This window comes from Enoplosus armatus, chromosome 15, assembly GCF_043641665.1.
Source record: "Enoplosus armatus isolate fEnoArm2 chromosome 15, fEnoArm2.hap1, whole genome shotgun sequence".
NCBI classification, from domain to species: Eukaryota; Metazoa; Chordata; class Actinopteri; order Centrarchiformes; family Enoplosidae; genus Enoplosus; species Enoplosus armatus.
Genome location: NC_092194.1, coordinates 8,379,456 through 8,402,204, shown reverse-complemented (window position 1 = coordinate 8,402,204; position 22,749 = coordinate 8,379,456). Strand labels below are relative to the sequence as shown.

Genomic DNA, 22,749 nt, shown 5'->3' with positions numbered 1-22,749 from the left:
AATACTGTACTGTTGCACAGTTCAACACTGGATAATGTCTAATGACGGCTAGAAAGAAGTGAAAAACAGTGTTGAGCAAGACAGATAGGTAGCCATGTCTCTGGCAAATCACTTTGAGTACTTTGTCCCTAAAAAGACTGTAAAAGATCTGGAGCAGTAAACCCAGCAGCTTCAGAAGATGTAACTTGTTAACTTGTATATCTGTGTCATCCAAATCTTTGGTAACTGTACTGCATCTTAAAACAGCTGGGTACTTAGAAACTGTCCTTTAAGTGCTGTCCTTTCCTGTCTCCTTTAACATTATCTTGTATCTTAACGCATCTTGTTGTATTTGTATGTTTCTTTTTGAGAAAGTATAACTCAGAGTTCATGATTCACAGTGTAACTGTGGCTGACTTATGAAATAATGTTGTTGTCAAGCTTCTCTGAAAGATAAGTTTCAAAAATGTGAGTTTATGAAATGCAGTTCTGCCATCGTCTCATACTAAGACTCTGGCATTATCTCAGCACGTGAGTATGGTTAAGTGTGTATAAAACACTTTACAATGACTCAATGACTTGACTACTGTGAGTTTATTTGCATACCTCTATGCATTATGGAGACCTGGGTGTTAATCAAAGGTGCCTTAGAGGTGACTTAGAGAGAGTTAGAGAAGGTTGTATTACATGGTTGATGATGAATGCAACAATCTGAACTTTACAAAAAGGAGCCACCTGGGCCTAATCTCTAACAATCGGTTTCAATAGCATATATACTGCAAAGTGTCCTAAAACAAAATGTTTAGGTAAAAAATAATGAAATTATACGCTAAGAAAAACACTTGATATAAAACATAATTAATGCTGTCTCGTTATGTGATCATTTCCTGGTGGCATAGTGAGAGCACAAAACCAAAAGCTGCCACATTTTAAAAAAAATAAAGTCCTCTTGAACCAAAAAAAATTTCTTTCCAAAAACAGAACATAACGAAATTTGTATAAAAACAACATAAAATCCAGAATGTCAGCCGACATCATTTTGCAAAGTTACATGGATGACTGAGCTGAAAAACGCAGAAGAGACTGAAAGTTCAAAGTAAGAATTTCAGTGGCACGTCAGAAGAACATTTCAAAATAGTATCCAGATTTGGCTTCACTCAAATGGTCTAACATGGTCTCCCATGTATTCATTTAAAATTTTTCCAATTTTTCTGCTCTTTTAAATCTTTATGTAGATTAGCCTCAAAACGTATATTATTGCTACAGTGGCAGTGTCCTTTAAAGTATTAGACAAATAGGCTAATGTAGGCCTTTCATGGGACAGGAGGTGGGAAATGTGTCCTACCGATTTCTCAGCCTGTCTTTGATGAGCTTACAGAGTCGGGGTCATCTGGAAGCCATTTCTACTTGTGCTTTCTCCCTCGTCTCATTTTAATCTCTCAGTGCAGCCCCACACACCCCCACCCCCACCCCCTCGCCCCCGCTCCCTGGGGAAGCCGGAGTTCAGTGACCGAGCTCCGCGCACGCCAGGCCGACATGGCACGCAAGCTCATCCCTGCTCCGCTCCCCTTGCACGCAAAAACTCTACGGGATTAGAAACAAATATCCCTATACGGTACATAATACATGGCTCCTGTCCTGGTTGCCACATTAAGTGAAGATCTATCACGCAGCCTGCACACAGTGAAGAGGGAGACTGTCCAGTCCAGGAGTGTGGGGAAAGAGAAAAATAGGCTATTATAAGTAAGTAATAAGTATTGTACTTAAGTACAAATTTGAGGTACTTTACTTGAGTATTTCCATTTTTTGCAACTTCATACTTCTACTCAATTATTGTACTTTTTACTGCACTACATTTGTCTGACAGATTTAGTTACTTTTCAGATCGCAATTTTTTCTTACCCTTCCTGTCCACTGGAAATCATGTATCTCCAAATTTGGTGATTTTGAATTTGAATGTTTCTGATTAACTGGAGGATAAAGTGTTACTTTATGGGTGGAGAAAATTATCCAACTTCTTAAACTAAATAAACTAATTAAAATCCTCCTCAGATTAGCTGTTTTTCTAACAGGACAGCGACGCTACAAACATATGATGATCTTATACAATATGATGCATTGCTGTAGAACCAACAGTATATAAAGAAGTTAAAATTAGCCAAACATTAAACATCTACTGCAGCAAAATGCAACATACACATTAATGCAGCAGCTATATTAATCCAAAAACATCATACATAATAATGCCAGGGACCATTTTTCTGAAGAATGAGTACTTTTACTTTCGATACTTATCAAAGTATTTTGTTGATAATATTTTTCATACTAGTGTGGTATTGCTATGTAAGCAAAGGATCTGAATACTTCTTCCACCACTGCTTAGTTTAATATTCCTAAAGTTTTATATTTATGCAGAAATTTGAACTAAAAGTTTAAGCTGATCTGGGTAAGTGCATGCAAGAACAACTTTCATTCCTCAGGATCTTGAAAGTAATGACTGTGTTCCACTTTGAAAGAACATTTCATACTAAAATTGCTAAATTTCTGGAACCCTGGATAATGTTTTTTACATTAATATCTCCCTTTTGATGAGTTCCTCAATAGCACGCAGTATTGAAAGTGTGGAAAGAGTGTAGTGTGGGTGGTCAGTGGATTGAGTCAAACCCCTAACCTCGAATATGTTGCTGCTAGATTCAACTACAGGACCACATGAAAGTGCAGTATGTGTGAGAAAATATTGTGCTAAGGTTATAAATCAGAGTTTTGGGAAGGGTCTAAATCCATGTTTTCATGGTTTAACCAAGAACCTTAAATCATTCCAGGAGGCATTCTCCAAAAGTAGTACTCTCCTCTTTTATGTGTGCTGTTTGATATTGCCTACTGCGACACATCTCTGGGCACAGCAGGTCTAACACAATGGAGAAATCAAAGATAACCAGATTCCTTGTAAGGGTATTTTCTTTCTTTTACTCCAAATCTAACGGAACACAGGACATTGGACCTGCTGTGATATCGTAATCCATCCCATCTTACCCCAACAGGTTGTCTGTGCCTCACTATGTTTGTTGTGAAAGAGCCTTTCAGACAAGTGAAGCCACGGAGGTACAAACAAGTAGTGAAGTACTCAAACAATGAATTGAATTCTCAATGATTTAGTCTTGTGTTGTGTGCCTGGGGTTCGTTGTGCTTAGTGTGGTGACATTTATGTAACACAATACACGCAGAATGGTCTCCAAAGGCTTTGTAATTTTATTTATTTGGTTTTTTTTTTTACTTAGCCGTTTTTTTCTTTCAGTATCAAATATGGATTTGGACCACAATTCAGTCTAAGCATGGATTTAGACATTTTCCAAAAGTAGGATTTTTAACCATAGCACAATAGTTTCACTTTTAACCATTTTGATGCTGGATAAAATGGTCAGTGTTCTACTTTTGGATTATTGTTGTGGCATATTCAACAACAATGCTTTTCAATAAAAAATAAAGGTAAACCTGCATTAATTTATGTTTCTGACCACTTAGGAACAGCAAACTGTAAAGACAACACTGACATATTAACATGTTGCTATGGAGAATGTTTTGCCTATTTACACATCCAGAAGATATGAAATAACATTAGTGTTCATTTGGAGACACGTTCGCGGCCACCTGATGAATGAAAGTCCATTATATATCTGAGTCTTTACCTGCTAAATGCTCCATTATATCCACTAGCTCGTTGCTAACTTTGTCTGCTGTTTGGTGCTGGCCAGGTAGCATGCAGTGGGTTTATCTGAGAGCGGCGAGAGTGAACTAAAACAGTACATTTGTGGGCCAGAAAACCAAGACAAAGAGCTGAAAGATGCTGAAACGCTGCTTAGAACTGACGGAGAGCAGAACTCAATAGTATTGAGTTTTTGTGTGTATATGTGAAAATACTGCTGACTTACACGGCTTTTACCACCAGTCCATTTGGTATCTCCCCACTCAAGTGAATTGGGCCTTTGCTTGTCTTTTCTCAGGCTTTCTACACACAAACAACAATCAGGTCAGACAGTGACAATTTTCCCAAGTATCTCTCTTTCCTTGAGTTGCGGTCTGGCAAGCAAAAACTCTCGCATTTCAAGCATCACCATCTCTAACTAGCAATGTCCGGTGGTTACCTCCTGGCTGCCTGAGATGGCGCTGGCCCAGAGGATGTTTTTGTTGGTCTGTTTACTGGTTTGTCGGGTTGTTTTTGGCTGCAGCGCTTTCAGTCTTGGCTCACCTTTGTTTCTCTCAAGAAAAAATGGAAATCTAAATCTTCACTCAAATTCCTGCATTCTCTCTGCTCTTCCCTTTCCCAAGTCCCACCAGCTCCCCAACTGCCTGTTGGACCCCTGGCTCTCCTCTGCCTGCCGCCCCCCCCCCGCCCCCCTCCCTCTTCACACCCCAAACCCCTACCCCCCTTCCCTCTTCCTTCCTCCCTGTTGGTGCTGTGCGTGACAGTAGCTCACTGAGAAGTGGAAATGAGACTAGTAAACAATGATTAGCTCCAGAGCCGGGGCTGCCTGGTCTACCATTGGTCCTGTCTCCACAAAGCAAGCGCCCACCCGCCAGCACATGACATGCACCAGCATATAGACCCCATCCCCGCCTCTACAACCCAGCCTCAAACCCCCTCCAACTACCCCCCCCCCCAGCCAGAGTCAACGCAGGGTCAGGGCCAACCTTTCACAGCCAGGTTACAAGGGGTAATCACAGGCAAACACAGCAGCCACACGCAAAACGCACACACGACACCCCCCCCCAACCCAGACCTCCACCCTCTCCCACACACATACACACAAACTACAACCCCCCCCCCAACCACCCCCTTCCTCAGCCACAAACCTGGCTCTGATTAGCGTGATGGGGATGCAAGTGGCCACATGTGTATGAGGAGCAGACTCAGGCAAGCAGGAGGAGGAGGAGGAGGAGGAGGCAGTGGTGGTGTTGGTGGAGGTGGGGGGGGGGGGGGGGGGGGGGTTCCCCTATAGGAACAGAGGAGAGAAGAAACAGTCATCCCCAGTGCAGGCAGTGTATTCGAAGACATTGCTATGTCTCTGGTTAACCAAGGAATCATTCTGGAGGCTTTGGTGCTCAGCCACACCGCATTTCTCAAGACAAACAGCTCTCAGGCAGAGCTCTGAACCAGCAAAACTCTCGACATCTGTAGAAGGCTGCTTAAGGACCATTATTGTGAAAGAATGACACATAATGTAGTTACACTTAAGTTTCTTTTATTGTTGCCTTTCTGTTTGTTTTCACAATTCAAGCGCGCTGTGCCTATAAGACCTGTTACTTATCAGTTTATTAAATCAGAACTTGTAACACATTACAGTTTGTGTGTGTGCGGTTGGATTGTGAAAGTGTAGCTTAATAAAAAAAACATTCTGTTATATCTGATATATCTCTTCATCTCTAGATCTAAGGGTTGTAAAACATCTACTGTCACAGAAGCAGTTAAACTTTATGGTGAAATATACAGACAGTGCATGGTTAATGTTCTGTTTCACTTATGAGACATGTGTGCTGCATGACTTCAATCAGAATCAGGTAGAAATTTGCTTTGCTATGTTGGTGCATGACAATAACCCGACTTTATGTAGTATACATGTAATAATGTCTTTTTCATTTGTTCATAACTCATCATGTGCACATCTAATAATTGTTGTAACACACATTTTTAATTAGATATCATTTTCAACATTTGCCATCACCCTCTCCCACTCCCCCCCCCCCCCACCTCCATTCCTGCTGATAATGTCTGACTGTGTTTGTGTGGTAGTGAAGTTTCTGTCCCTCTGACTCAGTGCCTTACTTCGGAAATGTTTTAGTACCTTCAATTAGGGTCATTACCTCCCTGCAAAAATAAACTTCACAGTTGGTGGGAAAACAAGAAACAAATTTTGTCTTCCGCACAGAGAGGGGAAATGTTTTGCCTGGGGAAATCACATCACTTTGAACTGAAGGTTTAGAAGAATGAATGCCACAGATAGGCTGTATCTATCTATCAATCTATCGATCTATCTATCTATCTATCTGAGTTAAAGATTTGGCCTCAGCTTTTGCTTTATTTGTCCTCAGTTCAGTGCGTTTTTTCTTTTCTTTGCCCCCATATTTCTGGGCACTGTAACTTGAAAAGCGAGAGGAGGAGGGGGGGTCACCTGAAGTTTGTTGTGGTCTGATGTAATCTGGAGTGTCATGCAAAACTGCAGTTCATGTGTTGGGAAAAAACCCAATATGTCGCAGCAAATTCAAGTATCAATATTTCATGGCTTGTCCACACTGAGCACACTTGTGCTTGTTTGCTGTGTGAGATGTTCCAGTCAAATAATTCAGCCACTGTCAGAAGCTGAAGTGAAAAATAAGTCTAACTGAAAGAAAGAAAGAAAGAAAGAAAGAAAGAAGACTTGATATTTATATATGTAATATTTTGCAATCTGCCACCAGAGGTGTGATTTTTCTTAGTATGTAAAGCTGCGAGTGTGATATTTTATAGTGGACTATCTTTTAAAACAGCTTATTATCTTCCGTATTACTTCAAAGAAATTTCCACAGATTTTTGTGATAAAGCTGTACAAATGAAATGAAACTGTGTGACTTTTACACAAAGAATCAGAGGGAAATACAATAAAATGACAACACTGGCTTTTGAAATCACTGAACTGATCATTATAAACATGGGCTGTATTTATAGAAGCGTTGCTGAATTCAGATTACATCTGCTTAAATCCACTGACTCCAATTTTCCCAACAGAGGATGCGTTTAACCGGTGAGAGCATGCAAACAAAGTTTCAAGCAGAAAACAAAAGCTAAACAACAGATTAAATAAATAACGTCACGTCCACGTCACTGAAAATATAATGACTGTTAAATAGATTTTGCACAAATTGAATTAAAGTATAAACTCAGTCTGGAGTTGGACAAACCGTATGCAAACACTTTTTTTTTTTCTAGCCAAAGTGCGTCCGCCGAGTCTTCTGCCGCCAGAGAATAAATCAGGTTAGAGAGAAACACTTTGAAATGTGCAAACTCTGCCAGTCCTCCAATTAGTTAAACAAATTGGCTCGACACGTTTCCTACTGAATCGGTCACCAGTTGCTGAGTCTTTTCTCTCTGCAGCGGACAGTTCGCTCGCGCTGCACGCTCACGGTGTCCCTGGACGCTCACAAGCGGGATGATATAGTGGGGTCTGCAGGGCTACCACAATGGGAGGAGTATGAAAGTTACCCTGAGCCCTGCCCACAAACTGCAAAACATATAAGAAGCTAGAGTGAAGCAAAAAGCAGGCACTTAAGCCTTCAATCTTGATGAAAAGACTAAAGACAAAAAAAAACCTCCGCCATAACTCATTTCTTTTATCAGTTATTTGAGGGTTTTATCATTATGATGACCTCACTGGCATTTGATTGACATATCTTGAATTTTTTTTTTTTTATCTGATATGGATATACAAGAGCTTTATTGATTTTTTTTTACTTCCAAAAATACAACAACTTAAAAGACTTAGTTTTTTTCATTTTTGAGTGTTCAGACAATTTGTCACAATGGCACTGGACGCAGAGTTTGGTGTGAAGGGCAGCAGCATCATCAGGGAGTGGAGTGGACAGGTCCAGCCTGCTCTGGTCGCCTCCTTTGTTTTCCTCTTCTGTCTGGAAGCCTGTCTGTGGGTCAGGAACCTCAGGCTCAAGAGAAGATTGCCAGGACCCTTCGCCTGGCCCGTGGTGGGCAACGCCATGCAGCTGGGCCAGATGCCTCACATCACCTTCACCAAACTGGCCAAAAAATATGGCAACGTGTACCAGATACGGCTGGGCTGCAGCGATATCGTGGTTCTGAATGGAGACAGGGCGATACATCAGGCTCTGATACAACACAGCACAGAGTTTGCAGGCAGACCAAACTTTGTCTCTTTCCAGATGATCTCTGGAGGCAGGAGTATGACATTTACTAATTACAGCAAACAGTGGAAAGTGCACAGGAAAATAGCCCAGTCCAGCCTCAGAGCCTTTTCCTCTGCAAACAGTCAGACCAAACAAGCCTTTGAGCAACATATCACAGCCGAGGCCATGGAACTGGTGCGGGTATTTTTGCACCACAGCACTAATGGACGGTATTTTGACCCGGGTCATGAATTTACAGTAGCTGCTGCTAATGTCATGTGCGCTCTCTGCTTTGGGAGGCGATACGGACATGAGGACCTTGAGTTCAGGACCCTGTTAAAAAAGGTGGACAAGTTTGGAGAGACAGTAGGGGCAGGAAGCTTGGTAGATGTCATGCCCTGGCTTCAGTCCTTCCCTAACCCAGTCCGCAGTGTCTACGAAAACTTCAAAAACCTCAACGAGGAGTTTTTCGCCTTTGTGAAAGATAAAGTGGTGCAGCACAGAGAGTCCTTCAACCCTGATGTGACCCGGGACATGAGTGACGCCATCATCAATGTGATTGAGCATGGGAAGGACAGCGGGCTGACCAAAGAGTTTGTTGAAGCAACCGTCACAGATCTAATTGGCGCAGGTCAAGACACAATGTCAACTATCATGCAGTGGATCGTCCTGCTCCTGGTCAAACACCCAGACATGCAAGCCAAACTGCAGGAGCTCATAGACAAAGTAGTAGGCCAAGACAGGCTGCCATCAATTGAGGACAGAGGCAGCCTGGCATACCTGGACGCCTTCATCTACGAAACCATGCGCTTCACCAGCTTCGTCCCCGTCACCATCCCTCACTCCACAACCTCAGATGTCACCATCGAAGGTCTCCACATCCCCAAAGACACGGTAGTCTTCATCAATCAGTGGTCTGTCAACCATGACCCTCTGAAATGGAAGGACCCTCACATTTTTGACCCCGCACGCTTCCTCGATGAAAACGGGGCCCTCGATAAGGACATAACCAACAGCGTGATGATTTTTTCAACGGGTAAGAGACGCTGTATTGGCGACCAGATTGCCAAGGTGGAAGTGTTTTTATTCACCGCCGTCATGCTGCACCAGTGCAGCTTTGAGAGTGACCCCTCCGAGCCCCTCACTCTTGACTGCTCCTATGGGCTCACGCTGAAGCCCCTCCGATTCTGTGTCAGCGCCAAGCTCAGGGGAAAGCTGCTTGGTTTAGTGTCCCCGGCATGAACAACATGTCCCAATACTGTGACTCAAGGCCAGCAAACACTTTTCCACCAATGACATTTTACCAGTGAGTATCAACATACAGTACCTGCACTAAATCCTACTGTTGTAAGGCTTTCATATTTAATAATGATATTTAATGGATATCCTGTATTTGAACTATTGTTGGTGCAGGGCTGAGAATATCAAAGATGTAATGTTAGCTACAGGTTGTGGACTGTTGGGATCAGGGCAAAGGTGTAAGATTTCTGCATCACACAATACTCTATACTTGATCAGATTTTGTACATAATTCAGAGTTGTGTGCTTGTTTTACATCCACTATTGAGCATGTACAGGTATGGTATGTGTGCAGGAATTAGCTACTTTCCTTAAATGTCAATTTAAACTAATATAACTGTATATGAAATGCTTGTGAATGTTATAGTCACTTGATGACTCATTGTTCTCAACTGTAATGTGTAAGAATATATTTAACCGTTGCCACGTAAAGCAGTTACAAAATATTTTTTTATAATTTCATATTTCAGGTATAACAATCAATGTAGAGACATTAAATGTGTTTCATTATCTACTGTACTCGAAGCATACGAACACATTAAACAAAGAATGCTGATCAAAGTGGAAAAAAGAAAAAGACTGGCATGTTTGTGACGGAGGAAGTCTTTCATCAAGGAGCGTCCATCGCAGTCTTGAGGATGAAGAAGAGACATTGCCATGAACCGTGAAGACGTCACAAACTTTATGCATCCCGGGTTTAGTTTTACTGTACAAGCACTGCAGCTACTCCACACCAAACACACACGTTTCATCAGTACAAAAACAAACACATGTGCAGCAGATTTCTTTCACTCGTGAGGCATTGTCAAAAAACATGTTTGTTTACAAAGTAACCCTTTCAAAGCTACATGGATGTCACTGCACTCTCTTTAAGCCTCTGCGTTCAGGAATTGATGTTACAAGGCCCACTGGATGTGTTTCTCTGTCTGTGTCAGTGGGCCTTGAATGTTTAAGCATTCATCATAGAGGATATTTTGTTATCGATGTGTTGGTTTTGTATGATGAAAAATGGAAAAATAAGCTGTCTCGGAAATTAATAAAGTGAATTGTCAATGGTCAATGTGTCTGGTTTAATTTTCACTTTAGGCTTTAGAGTTTAGAGCTAAACTAAAATCTCACAATACTCCTTTTAACCTGCTAAACTAAGTGTACATCTATAAACTATGAACTACTTTCTCAGTCTCAAAATGTTTTTTAGCTAATGTTGGCACTGTCAGATATGTGCCAACAATGTGATATTAGGCACTACCATTGTTTAGATGTCTGTAATTACTCATTGTTACAAAAAGAGAAACCTGAATATCACTTAAACCCAAGCTGATGTTCTTCCTTTTGTTGCGCAAGCACCCACATACACAGATTTATGGCTAAACTCCTCTCATCTGAATTCTCTTTAAAACTATTTTGATGCAGCCACATCCCTAACAGCTACATTATCTCTGTGACCTTTGTTTAAATGGCTATTATACCGACAATAACGCTGGATATATATTTTTACAGAGCCCAATAAATCGTGCTGTTTGGATCTAAAGCCCACAGCTTTCATGGTGAGATCCCAGAGCCTTGTTGCCTGTATGGTTATAATTAACAGCTTGGCTGTAAATGACAGAAATCTAATCATGTTTGAAATAACCACAGAAAGTACATAGGAAAGTGTCACATGCTACCATTTCATCACATTGCTAAAATGCATCTTTTTTCAACATTAACAAATTGATATTAGATATTTTGCGACAAATACCTTTCAGGCCTCATCTGGTATGTAGAGTTGTTTATCTTTTAAAAAGTGTCATGGTAATCTGTTATATTCTTTGGCAATAAAACTGTAAATGTGCAGTTTTTGGCAATGGAGCCTATTAAGTAGCTGCTCTCCTTTTCTGTCATCCTACAAGGGATGCTGCTGGCAGGAGGCCTGGGTGGGAATAGGACTAAGGTCTGCAGGCTGTGGTCAAAATGGGAGGGGAGAGATAATAAAAAACCTGAGTCGCTGACCCCTCCCACCATAGAGATACATATAAGCGAAGTGTGAAGGCTTGAATCTGCATTCTTCTCAAGTGGTCATCTGAAGACGCGCTGCACTGCTAACCACTCAACCTGATTGAGCCCTTCTCTCTAGCTTCTGTGGAGGAAGGGTGAGACAATGTGAGTGCTGCTTTGTTTGTTATGGCAATGGGCTGATTATGATATAGGACAAGAAAAAATAAAGAATTTGTATTTTAACGCATTTAAGACTATACGAAGAGGGACTACTTGAAATGGTTTCCTCTTTTTAGTGAAAATTGCCTTTTTCCTGGACGCAGCGGATGGTAGGCAAACTAAAGGATAACACGATGGCTCAAATGGACGCAGAGTTTGGTGTGAAGGGCAGCAGCATCATCAGGGAATGGAGTGGACAGGTCCAGCCTGCTCTGGTCACCTCCTTTGTTTTCCTCTTCTGTCTGGAAGCCTGTCTGTGGCTCAGGAACCTCAGGCTCAAGAGAAGACTGCCGGGACCCTTCGCCTGGCCCGTGGTGGGCAACGCCATGCAGCTGGGCCAGATGCCTCACATCACCTTCACCAAACTGGCCAAAAAATACGGCAACGTGTACCAGATACGGCTAGGCTGCAGCGATATCGTGGTTCTGAATGGAGACAGGGCGATCCGTCAGGCTCTGATACAACACAGCACAGAGTTTGCAGGCAGACCAAACTTTGTCTCTTTTCAGGCTGTCTCAGGGGGGAAAAGTATGACTTTCACCAGTTACAGCAAACAGTGGAAGATGCACAGGAAAATTGCTCAATCAACGATCAGAGCGTTCTCATCTGCCAACAGCCAAACCAAGAAAGACTTTGAGCAGCATATTGTGGCAGAGGCCACAGAACTGGTTGAGATTTTCCTTAAACTCAGTGCTCAGGGCCAGAATTTCAACCCCGCTCATGAGCTGACGGTAGCTGCAGCAAATGTGATTTGTGCCTTGTGCTTTGGAAAACGTTATGGGCATGATGATGTTGAGTTCAGAGCTTTGTTACGGAGGGTAGATGAGTTTGGACAGACAGTAGGTGCTGGCAGCTTGGTAGATGTGATGCCATGGCTTCAGTCCTTCCCTAATCCAGTCCGCAGTATGTTCAAGAACTTCAAAGACCTGAATCGAGAGTTCTTTGGGTTTGTCCAGAACAAGGTGGAGAAGCACAGAGAGACATTTGATCCAGAGGTAACGAGAGATATGAGTGACGCCATTATTGGCGTGATTGACATGGCCAAAAGTGACAACGGACTCACCAAAGGCCACACAGAGGGGACGGTGTCAGATCTGATAGGTGCAGGTCTGGATACCGTCTCCACCGCTCTTCACTGGATTCTCCTTCTGCTGGCTAAACACCCTGAAATACAAACCAAACTCCATGAGCTTATTGACAAGGTGGTGGGGAGAAACAGGCTGCCAACAATTGAGGACAGAAGCAGCCTGGCATACCTGGACGCCTTCATCTACGAGACCATGCGCTTCACCAGCTTCGTCCCCGTCACCATCCCCCACTCCACAACCTCAGACGTCACTATTGAAGGTCTCCACATCCCCAAAGACACGGTGGTCTTCATCAATCAGTGGTCCATCAATCATGACCCCCTGAAGTGGAAGGAGCCACATGTCTTTGACCCCTCGCGCTTCCTGGATGAAAAGGGCTCCCTAGACAAGGATCTCACCAACAACGTTATGATCTTCTCAGCAGGGAAGAGAAGATGTATTGGGGACCAGATTGCCAAAGTCGAGATATTTTTGTTCTTTGCGATTCTTCTCCACCAATGTAGCTTTGAGAAAAGTGCTCATGAGGACCTGTCTTTAAACTGCTCCTACGGTTTGACACTGAAGCCTTTAGATTACAAGATCGCTGCCAAACTCAGGGGAGAAATTCTTACAGGCCAATAGAAAACATGACAATGGGTTCTCTAATTAAAGATCAGCGATGCAATATAAGGTATGTGCTCCAAAATAAACACCTAACCTTTGCATCACAGAGGATTTTTATTGTAATAAGCTTTAATTAACCCCAAAAATGCAAATGATAAGCTTTCTTACTTCTGCTGACATTCAAAAAAACAAAAAAAACAAAGCCAATACTGTTATTTCACTCTGTTACAACATTTCTGCCAGTTGATGTATTAAAAGCCATTAGAAAGCATGTGAGTCACATCTGAACCCAACAGAAATTTTACTCCTCAACTGTGACTGACTGAGAAAACCTAAATATATCCGTACTGCATCTGCTACATCATGTAAGAAATGAAAAAGAAAAAAAATGCTATGGAAGCTTTGAAGCGTTTGCCCCAAACCACAATTCATAATAAACCCTAAGTATGTATTGTTATTTATATGAGGGTATTTAGCGGAGTCACCCTAAATTGCTATATAAACCGGTGGTGATGAATAAACTCCACTTTAAGCATTTTGTTTTTTTCGCTGATGGGGAGAAATCATGTGCCAGCTGTGTGGTCTCAACTGAATCTTCTGGACAATTATTTACCCAGACGCTCATTTATCTTCATATGTATTGAACTTATTCATGTTTTGAGCTTGATACAAAAACAGTGTGCAAGTCATCTACATTCATGTACTCTTAAATCATGCATAATGCAGTTGTATTCTGATCATAACTCATGTCACATGTAACATATGTCTAAAAGCCACTAACTGTTGTTGGTTATACTGTCTCCTTCCTTTAGTAGACATAATACATCACCGTACAACATGATTTATTAGGCATTGTCTGAATAATAAACTGTATAGAATAGCTAAACAATGTTTTCATAGTGAGCATGACCCAGTGTGATACAGTCTGTACTCTGATTAAAGCCTTGGCTGTACAATAAACATTTTGTATTGATTTCCAACTGAATCTGTGGGGTGTATCAGTCAGAGCAGCTAAAGTGTTGAGAATCACAGAGGCCAGAGAGGTCAAAGGGATAATAATAGGTCCTGATGTCTGGTCTCAGTGTTGTTGTGAAAGATTAATGTGGGTTACAGGCCGTGCATGCTCTTGTTCTCCACCCCTTACAAGCAGGCTGTGACTCAGTACATCAGTTCAGGCAACAGAAAGCAGCCACGAGCTTCACCTCGTCAATATTTAACATGGAGCGCACTGTACTTTTGACTGCTGTGTCATTTGTTTCTGAGCGAACACGTTCAGTTTCAGCCAAGTCAGTGTTAGCTCTCATTTATCAGTACGCCAAGATGTTTTTCATCCCTTTAACTGACATCATAAGTAATAAAAAGTATGAAATACTAAAGACTAGAGATATAAAACATTACAATTTTCAGACATTTACTCTTTACTCCACCACAAGTATCTTCTTGCTCCTGTACTTTTCAGATTAAGATTTTCTACATATAAAAAGACATGATAACTTTACAAAAAAGAAGTGTCTGCTTGTGTGGGTTAGCAGCTTATCATTTCCATCCTCCCCTCTTCCTTTAATCTCCTCTTCCTTGCAGCATGGGAGCGTTTCCTCAGTGAGTGGTCTTATTGCTCCAGAGTCTACCTGCGTACTTGCAGGAGCAGCACTGTGGCTGAACTCTGAGGGAGGCTTGTTTTCACTAAAGTTAATACAGAGCAGGCTGAAGACATTCTGTACTGCAACAGCCCCCCCGCCCCCTCTTTGCTCTGACACCGTAAGGACCCTAGGGGGAGGAATGGGCCACCTAACCTCCCCGTTTCCACCACTGCTTCCCAAAACATCCATGAAATGTGTCCAGCTGAAAGACTCCCTTTCACCCCGAGTCACCGGCTCTTCGCTCCACATGCCCCGCAGCCCTCGACCTGCCGAGTTTCACTCCTTAAAGAAAAACAGAAAAGTGTACAGGCTGACAGTTTTTCAGCTCTGAGGTTATTCACATTCTGCACGTACACAGAGCCACAGAGTGACCTCCCACAAGGTTCTCTCTCCGCTACCGCCAGATACAGCTCAGCACTCTATCCAAAACCCCCTCTCCTCCGCTTGAGGTTTGACATGCAAAATGCAGTCACTGTTTGCTAGATGACACACAGTGAGGTAGAATTACTTGGAGGCAGACAAATGCAATTCTCCAGAAAATCTCTTCCCCTGTCCACTGCCATCATCTGCTGAAACACAGCGGAACATTGTGTGTGAGCCTTGGCTGGAAACAGCCTCATGTTCTTATTCAGCCAGTCTTTCCTATAACGCTGCCCTCAACACCAACACGCTGACCACAGCTACACGCTAAATCCAAGATGTTGCGGACAAATAATATGTCTGTAATTTTGCGTGCTCTTCGATCTGACCCAAAGCATCCAACATCAAAGCAGATCATTAATCATTCTGTTGCCAAAAAAATGGAAGTAAGCATCCCAGTATACATTTTTCTTCGAATAACAAGAACAAATAGCCTGTGTGTGTGTGTGTGTGTGTGTGTGTGTGTGTGTGTGGGGGGGGGGGGGGGGGGGGGGGGGTCACTATGAATCAACTTCTTTTTTTCCCAGAGAACATATTGGATGGACAAAGGTGACAAGTCAAATAACCATGTGTGCTTACGTGTCAACAAATACTCAGTCTCTCCTCTCTCCATTTACAGTAGCACAATTGTACTACCAGATTTACCAGATATTTTAGAAAGTCTTTCTGCGGTCATTTTTCTCCTAAAGGGAATTGACTGACACTTTAATAAACTGATGCTCCGTGTTTAAAAGGCTGTCATCCTGTCATCAGAGCACTTTGCAGTGTACAAAGAACTTAACAGTGGAAAGAGCTTTTGTGTGATGTTCCATTTGTTAGCTCAAAAGAAATGTTTCCCCTCTTTTAACCCCCCCCCCCCCCCCCCATGAAATTATGTCATAGACATAAACACTGAGCAGCTCTTATAAAAATGTTCCAGTTGACATTATAATTAAGTCGCCACCTTTTGGTTTGCTATAGACTCTGTATTTTAACACATTGCTGACAGAGTCCAACGATTTGTGACCCTTCACTTCATGTTTTGGAATACAAGCTCACGCAACCATCATGAAGACACGTGAAGTGACCCTTTTCAATAAACAATTACCCAACTCATTATTATAGGGCGGGACATTTAGTGCTTGTTGTTTTGTCCGTGCTGGGATTGTGTTTTGGAGCGGTGGCAAGGAGAAGACCTTTGATATAAAATAACACAATGTGCCGTTCCATTTGCCACATTTCTTTCCATATAACAAACTATTATTTTCAGGAAGTGCAGGAGGAAGTGATCCGTGTTGGTCATTATGAGAACACATCTAGCATGTGGTTTCTGTTCATGGATGGGAGTTCACATTGCGTTCTGAAACAGTCACTCATATTAACTGTGTTTAAGTGGGCATTTTTGTTTGATATGGAAACTGAGCAACCCTGTCTCCTGTGATTTATGTTAAATGGCGATGTTGACTGCCAGCGCAGGACGCAGTGTAGTGTGATGTTTGCAGAGTGGAGTGAGACGAGGTGTGGGGGCTGTGGTGGTGGAAAAGTTTGCACCTCTTCTCCTCTAGTCTACATTCTTCCATCGCTGAGACATGCTGATATAGAGGCTGAGGTCGTGTCAGGATTTGACAAGAGGCGATGTGGCTAAGAAGGCTAACAGACTGCCTTTGCACCATTCACATTCTTCAGTGTCTAAACAGCTGGATTTCCTTACTTTCTATTAAGAACAACAGGGCTTAGCAAGGTTTAACTCAAGCAAACACAAAAACTCCCTCTTTATTTGCCAAACCTCGAAAGCAAATTAGATTACTATAGTATTTCCCCTACAAATAGCTTGTGATCTCATCATAAATCAGCTCTGGTGGACCTTCAGACTGAGTATCTGGTACTTCCCTGTGGGTCCAGCACCTTCAAGAGGCCATCAATCGTGTGTCAGAGATAGCGGCGTCTGCTCAGACGATAACGAACCACTGGCACCACTCTTGTGTAACCCAGACTGGAACCTCTTCAAGAGGCACACACAAGTGTCTCTGAGAAGCAGACACATCTGATTTGTTTTGACAGGGGAGGAAAGAAATCAGATTATTGCTCTGTGTATTTTTTCAAGTAACACGAGAAGGACTGATATCCCATGCATGAGTGGGAGAGAGACTTGAAGATGAATAGAAGATGTGCAGATAGCTATGTACAGAACAAAAAAGATTAGAAGGAGAATAATGTTAGAAAAAATGAACTAAAACTTACAACATTCTCCGTTTCTATAGCATAAAAGAGGGCTTTAAACAGATATATTTATACATTTAGCTTGAAAGGTAAAAGTTACTTACTGATCTTACTTACTTGCTTTGTTAAATTGTGGATAGATATTTATACCATGCTCTGTGGACAGAGAGCGCAAGAAAGGCCTGGCACATGCCAGACAAAGTCTCACCATGTCCTATTGGCAAGACACATACTCTTCAACATGCTCCACAGCTCATCATCAAATTAGATCTAGCAAACTAACTGGCATATTACCTAACAATAGAGTAAACAATGAGAGCATGTTTCAACTGAAGGAGAAAAGCATTAGACTTTTAAAGTTACAGTGTGTCAACTTTTCTAAAAGAGTATCATGTACACGGGTATTTGGCATCCACTGCTTGCTGCACTATTGCAAGTAACTGGAGTCTCTGCTGGTAGCCTGGCAACTGCTTGCAGCCAAGAAATAGTCCAGCACAGCGCCATTTAGATGTACGCTATAAGGCCAAAAGTATGTGGACACCTCAAAGAAAGTATATGGGCACCTACTGGCGGCTCATGTTGTGATGCACATTGTCATGTTGAATCAGGAAAGATCTTTTACCATTGCCAGAATGTTGGAGGCTACTGTTGTTTAAAATATTGCATGTTGTAGCATTAAGATTTCCTTAAATTTGAACCAAGGGACTTTGGTGTCCGAAAACTTTGGCTCTTAAGTGTATAACAGACAGTAAATGGTTAATCTTAGTCTGAACACCCTGAGGCAGTCCAAGAGTCTGTGTCTGTGGTCTGAAACAGTGGCCTTGGCACAATGCAGCTAGGGTAACCATCTGAATCCACAATGACCATGTAATATTTTATAATCGTTCGGTAAGAATGAGAGAGCAACATATTACCATCATTGACATCAAGGCCAATCAAGATGCGGTCTTTCATATCAGAGTCAGGCAGAATTGTCTTTGTGCCATCGTCATTATTCATGATGAACAATGGTGAATGAGGAAAGAGTCATGACCCTGCATCTGTCATAATCTGCCTCAGTTCCATTGTGCGTGTATTTGAAATTATAGCTGACGTATTGGAGTATGAAATATCTTGTAACCAACTCCCCGACAAAAAAATGTCACATGCTCCCATGTCAAACAAGCTACCCAAAATTCAGCTCTCCTTCCATCCCTCGCTTTCACGCCATCCCACTTCAAGCCCTCTTCTTGGCAACGCTTTACGCCAGACCAAAACAATTTAGCAATAAGCTATTTGCGTTCGTAGGGATTCATTTTCAGTTGTTTTTACATTCTGCTTTTGTAGTGGGCTCTGATTGCCTGTCAGAGTTTCCCCACTCTCTGAGAGAATAACTTTGCTGGAGCTGACCACTCTACTGAAAATACCTTGCTCTGTTCAGACTTGGAACAATCTGCGCTTGGAACATGTCGGCTTGTTGACAGTATGAGATGTTATATTACAGTTCCTGTTATCCTAAACGACAATTTCACATCGTCTATGTGTTGTGCCTATTTTGATGGGTTTTGCTTTCACTGAAAAAATGAAAAAAAAAATGAAAATGTGGACTGCACAAACACACAAAAGTGTATTCCAACTGTCAGGTTGATACACTTAAACATATGGTACTTTTTGGTTTGGTTTCTTTTGCAAAGGTCTGATAAAAAAATCAGCTGTGATGATGCAGCCAACAGATCAGTAGGAGTCCGTGCCTGGAGTTCAATTCTGTTCATGTGGACACACACGTACACAGAGACATGCTAAGACACTGTGTACCCTATGCTTTATTCAGCACTCATTACCTTCATGACAGCACACATGGCACCAGCGGCACATAAGCAGTTCACGTGCACCAGGAGAGGTCAGTTTGGGTTGTCTCTTTGAGTCTATCGTGTCTTACCTAACTCAGCTCTCTCTGAAGCTGCAGCAATTCCTAGAAAACAGATGTCAACAGGATGTCAAATGTGTGAGTGTGGGTCCCTTGACTCTGCAAGTTTCATCACACTGGCGATCAGCTGGTTTGCAGGATGATACATCCGGTGGACCCTTGTGTGGGACTCCACTTGTAAGCAGGCATCTGAGGGGGTGCAGGGCCCACTCGGGGCAGAACGAGAGGTCCTGTAAGACGGCTTGAGCTGGAGCGGAGGTGCGGATCATAAAGAATAACAGAGTGGGGATGAAGGGTGCTTATGGAGATGCTGGGGCTAACACAAGGTTCCGGAGACACCGTTTACTCAGCCTGCCAGCATTAGAGGACTTGGCCGGTGGTTCCTCCAAGCTCGATCCCACAGATGGGAAAAAAACTGAGAGGACACAGAAGCCGATCATGTCCAGACTGTTTATGCAGTGGCATTGTATCCACTCAGTATTCCAATGAGGGATTAATCTGAGATGTCAAAGTCATGGGTTGGCAGTATTTTAGATTTTCAAAAACAGGGGGATTTTCAGCATACCAGTACATCACCTCCAGCTCACACTTGAATTGACACTTGGAGAAGAAGCTGTTAAATTTACTGGAGTGTAAAGCCATGCAACCCGGCGGATGACAACAGATACGTATTGCAGCATTAAATCTTTGGTGGGTGATCTCATAGCATTATGTAAGACAGCGGTGCCCGTGCCAGACCCTTAGACTGAGTGCAGGGGAGACATTCAGGTGCATGCCGCTGAGCACGCAGCTCTCCTCTTTGCCTGCCATACTTGGAAATAGTTGGGTGAGCTTGCTCAACTTGATTACCCCAATAACAATCCTGAGCCAAGCTTTTAAAAGAGGCGGTGGAGTAAAATGTTTTTGAAATAATTCTAGCTCTCATGTTTACAATAAAACAAAATCATAAACTAATGCAGTTTAAATCACTAAACTCTCCAGCATCAGTACAGTAGCTCCTGGTGGTGATCACATAATTAAGTTTAGGCAGAGAAGGAGTTAACACATTTGCAGCGAGCTACCTCTGTGTGAACCGTGGTGGCTGTGGGACCTCTCACATGGGGATACAGCTCAGCTTTCAAATACGATGTACTCACTTGCCCAAACTCTTACCTAATAAAATCACTTCAAAAAATATCTGATCCCGACTTCTTCAGATGAAGATAAATGACTCGATTCAGAATCACAATAACGTGATGGAGGATTGTGATTTTCGAGTGTGAACTAGAAAATGAAAAAAATGACTAGTTAATGAAAATAAAGAAAGGCATCTGGTGGCAGTGAGAAGCCTTACTGTACACCCAAGAACATTTACTCAGGAGTCAGAGAAGCTGCTTGACCAAGAGTGGAAACAATTGACAGGATATTTATGATCAGAGCTGCTTCATCACGTGGTCGCTTTTATCTGCAGTCCAGAAACAGCACCTGACATGTTGATGTTTTAGTTTACTCTGTGTATCTAAAAAAGAAGTGTGCTCTCATCTGGTTGCAAGTGCAGTTTCACTCAGGAGGTGTGTAGCTCAAATCAGTAAAGTGCCATTTGATGACTCAGAGGGGGGGGGGGGGGGGGGGTCTCTGGTATGAATGACTGCCAGTGACTCAGATTGCTGCGCACGCACACAGGTGGCTTTGGTTTTGTCAACCAGTGCCTTTCCTGTGACTAGGAGACACCAGAAGTGACAGAAGCATCCATGACCCCTCATCTCACCCCCCCCCCCCCCCCCCCCCACCCCCCCCACCCCCCCCCCCCCCCCCCCCACCACCACCATCCACATGCCAAGCTCCATCTCAGTAGGCAGAGCTGGGGAGACAGGAGTCGGGGTGTCTGCTCCAATTCTCCAAACTGGGATCACATAGCAGAGGAGAACCCATTAAGCGAGTCCTGGACTTTGGCTGACTCTCCAGCAGCATAGGCCCCTCATCATAACCTCCCCCCCCCCCTCTCCCTTTCACTCCTCCCACGCCTGCACTCCCACCCCCCGCTAGCTCGGGTGCCAGGAACTAAGATGTATGGGCCTCTGCAGAGAACCGCCTCCAAGGTAGCACTTCTCTTCTCTGCCAGCAAAAATAAGACATTGTGCTCTCTCTCTCGCCTTCGCTCCCTCCCGCCTCATCCCGTCTCAGCAACACAAGTCCCTCCGCATCACAGTGGTCGAAGAGCTGCCAGAAGCTGCAGCCAACAGCTACACTCTGCTTTGAGCCCTCTTTCCCCCCTCTGGTTCTGAGAGAAATTGACTTTGCCCAAGAAAATGTGTATAGATAGGGGCTTGCCAGTTTGAGAAGCAATTTCTTTGAGATAGGTTACTATGCACACAGGAGAAGCCCACTTGTCATGTTTATTGTTGTTAGGTTGGAAATTGGCAATTACGTGGGCTGGGAGTATCTGGACTTTGAAAACAGATAGAACCAATCCAAGATTGTGCTTTAGAAAAACGAACCAGCCAACATCTTTTGCACAGTTCAGATCTATGGGTAAAAGAAATACAAATACTGGCATGAAGATACACTTTCTGATGGACTTGCACAAACAAAACTCAGTTGTGAGGACATGTACTTGACTCATGCCCATGCTGTAACCCCACACACTAATCATAGCCGCAACAATGAAATGCTCTACAGTAATCCTTACCCTAACTTTAACCCAAGTCTAATTATAACTCTGTTCCAAACCCCTGATCCCTGAGCAGCCCCTTTTCAAAATAATGACAAGACTTTTTAATTTTACAGGATATTAGTTATATTCTTTTTGGGAGATGTGATCATCGCACAGACTGAACAAAAGCAACACATACATGTTATCATGGTCCTGAGCATTTGTTGTAAGGAGAAATCCGGATGTCCTGCAACCCCAGTGGTTCATTGGTTTTGCCTTTAAACGGTCTGAACAACTAGCTCTAACATATAATTAGTTCAGCATCATTTCTTTTAATGTCTGCAAATTTTACAGACTTTTACATCCAGTGAGTAAGTTTCTAATAAAAGATCTAAAAGCACTTACATATCTGACAACTTCCATGCAGACAGGACAAACTACAAAGCAAACCGGTACCAGCTCACGGACATGTATGCGTATTTGACATCTGTCTTTGTACTTGTGGTGGGTCACCAATATTGGGGCAGACCAACTTGAATGTATTGAAGCGTGAATGTTCACTGACGTAATGGATACATCTGTATTTTAGGTCCAGTGCGAACATGTGGACATTTGAGTGCAAAGGGACGGCTGCCTGCGTCCTCCTGAGTGGACCAGCTGAGAAAACACTCCTCACTACACACTCTGCAACATAGAATATTTGAATTCCATCACTCACATCCCATGGCACCCATTTGTTTTGGCCAAGAGCTGACATCACACCTACTCCTCGTTTCATAATATACTGCAAGGGAAGAGTTTAACATGCAGTACCTCACGGGCTGATTTATGACGAGTCATAAAAGGTAGTATCGATTCTGGTGCAGCATGTCAGCTTTCAAGTGAGGAAAGGAAGGACAT

General features: G+C 42.8%; 2 pseudogenes; both read left to right on the top strand.

Annotated features, from left to right (window-relative positions):
• The first annotated feature begins 7,530 nt into the window (after nucleotides 1-7,530).
• On the top strand, nucleotides 7,531-9,676 carry LOC139297308 (cytochrome P450 1B1 pseudogene; annotated as a pseudogene).
• A 1,819-nt stretch (nucleotides 9,677-11,495) lies between these two features.
• On the top strand, nucleotides 11,496-13,070 carry LOC139297305 (cytochrome P450 1B1 pseudogene; annotated as a pseudogene).
• The last annotated feature ends 9,679 nt before the right edge of the window (nucleotides 13,071-22,749 follow it).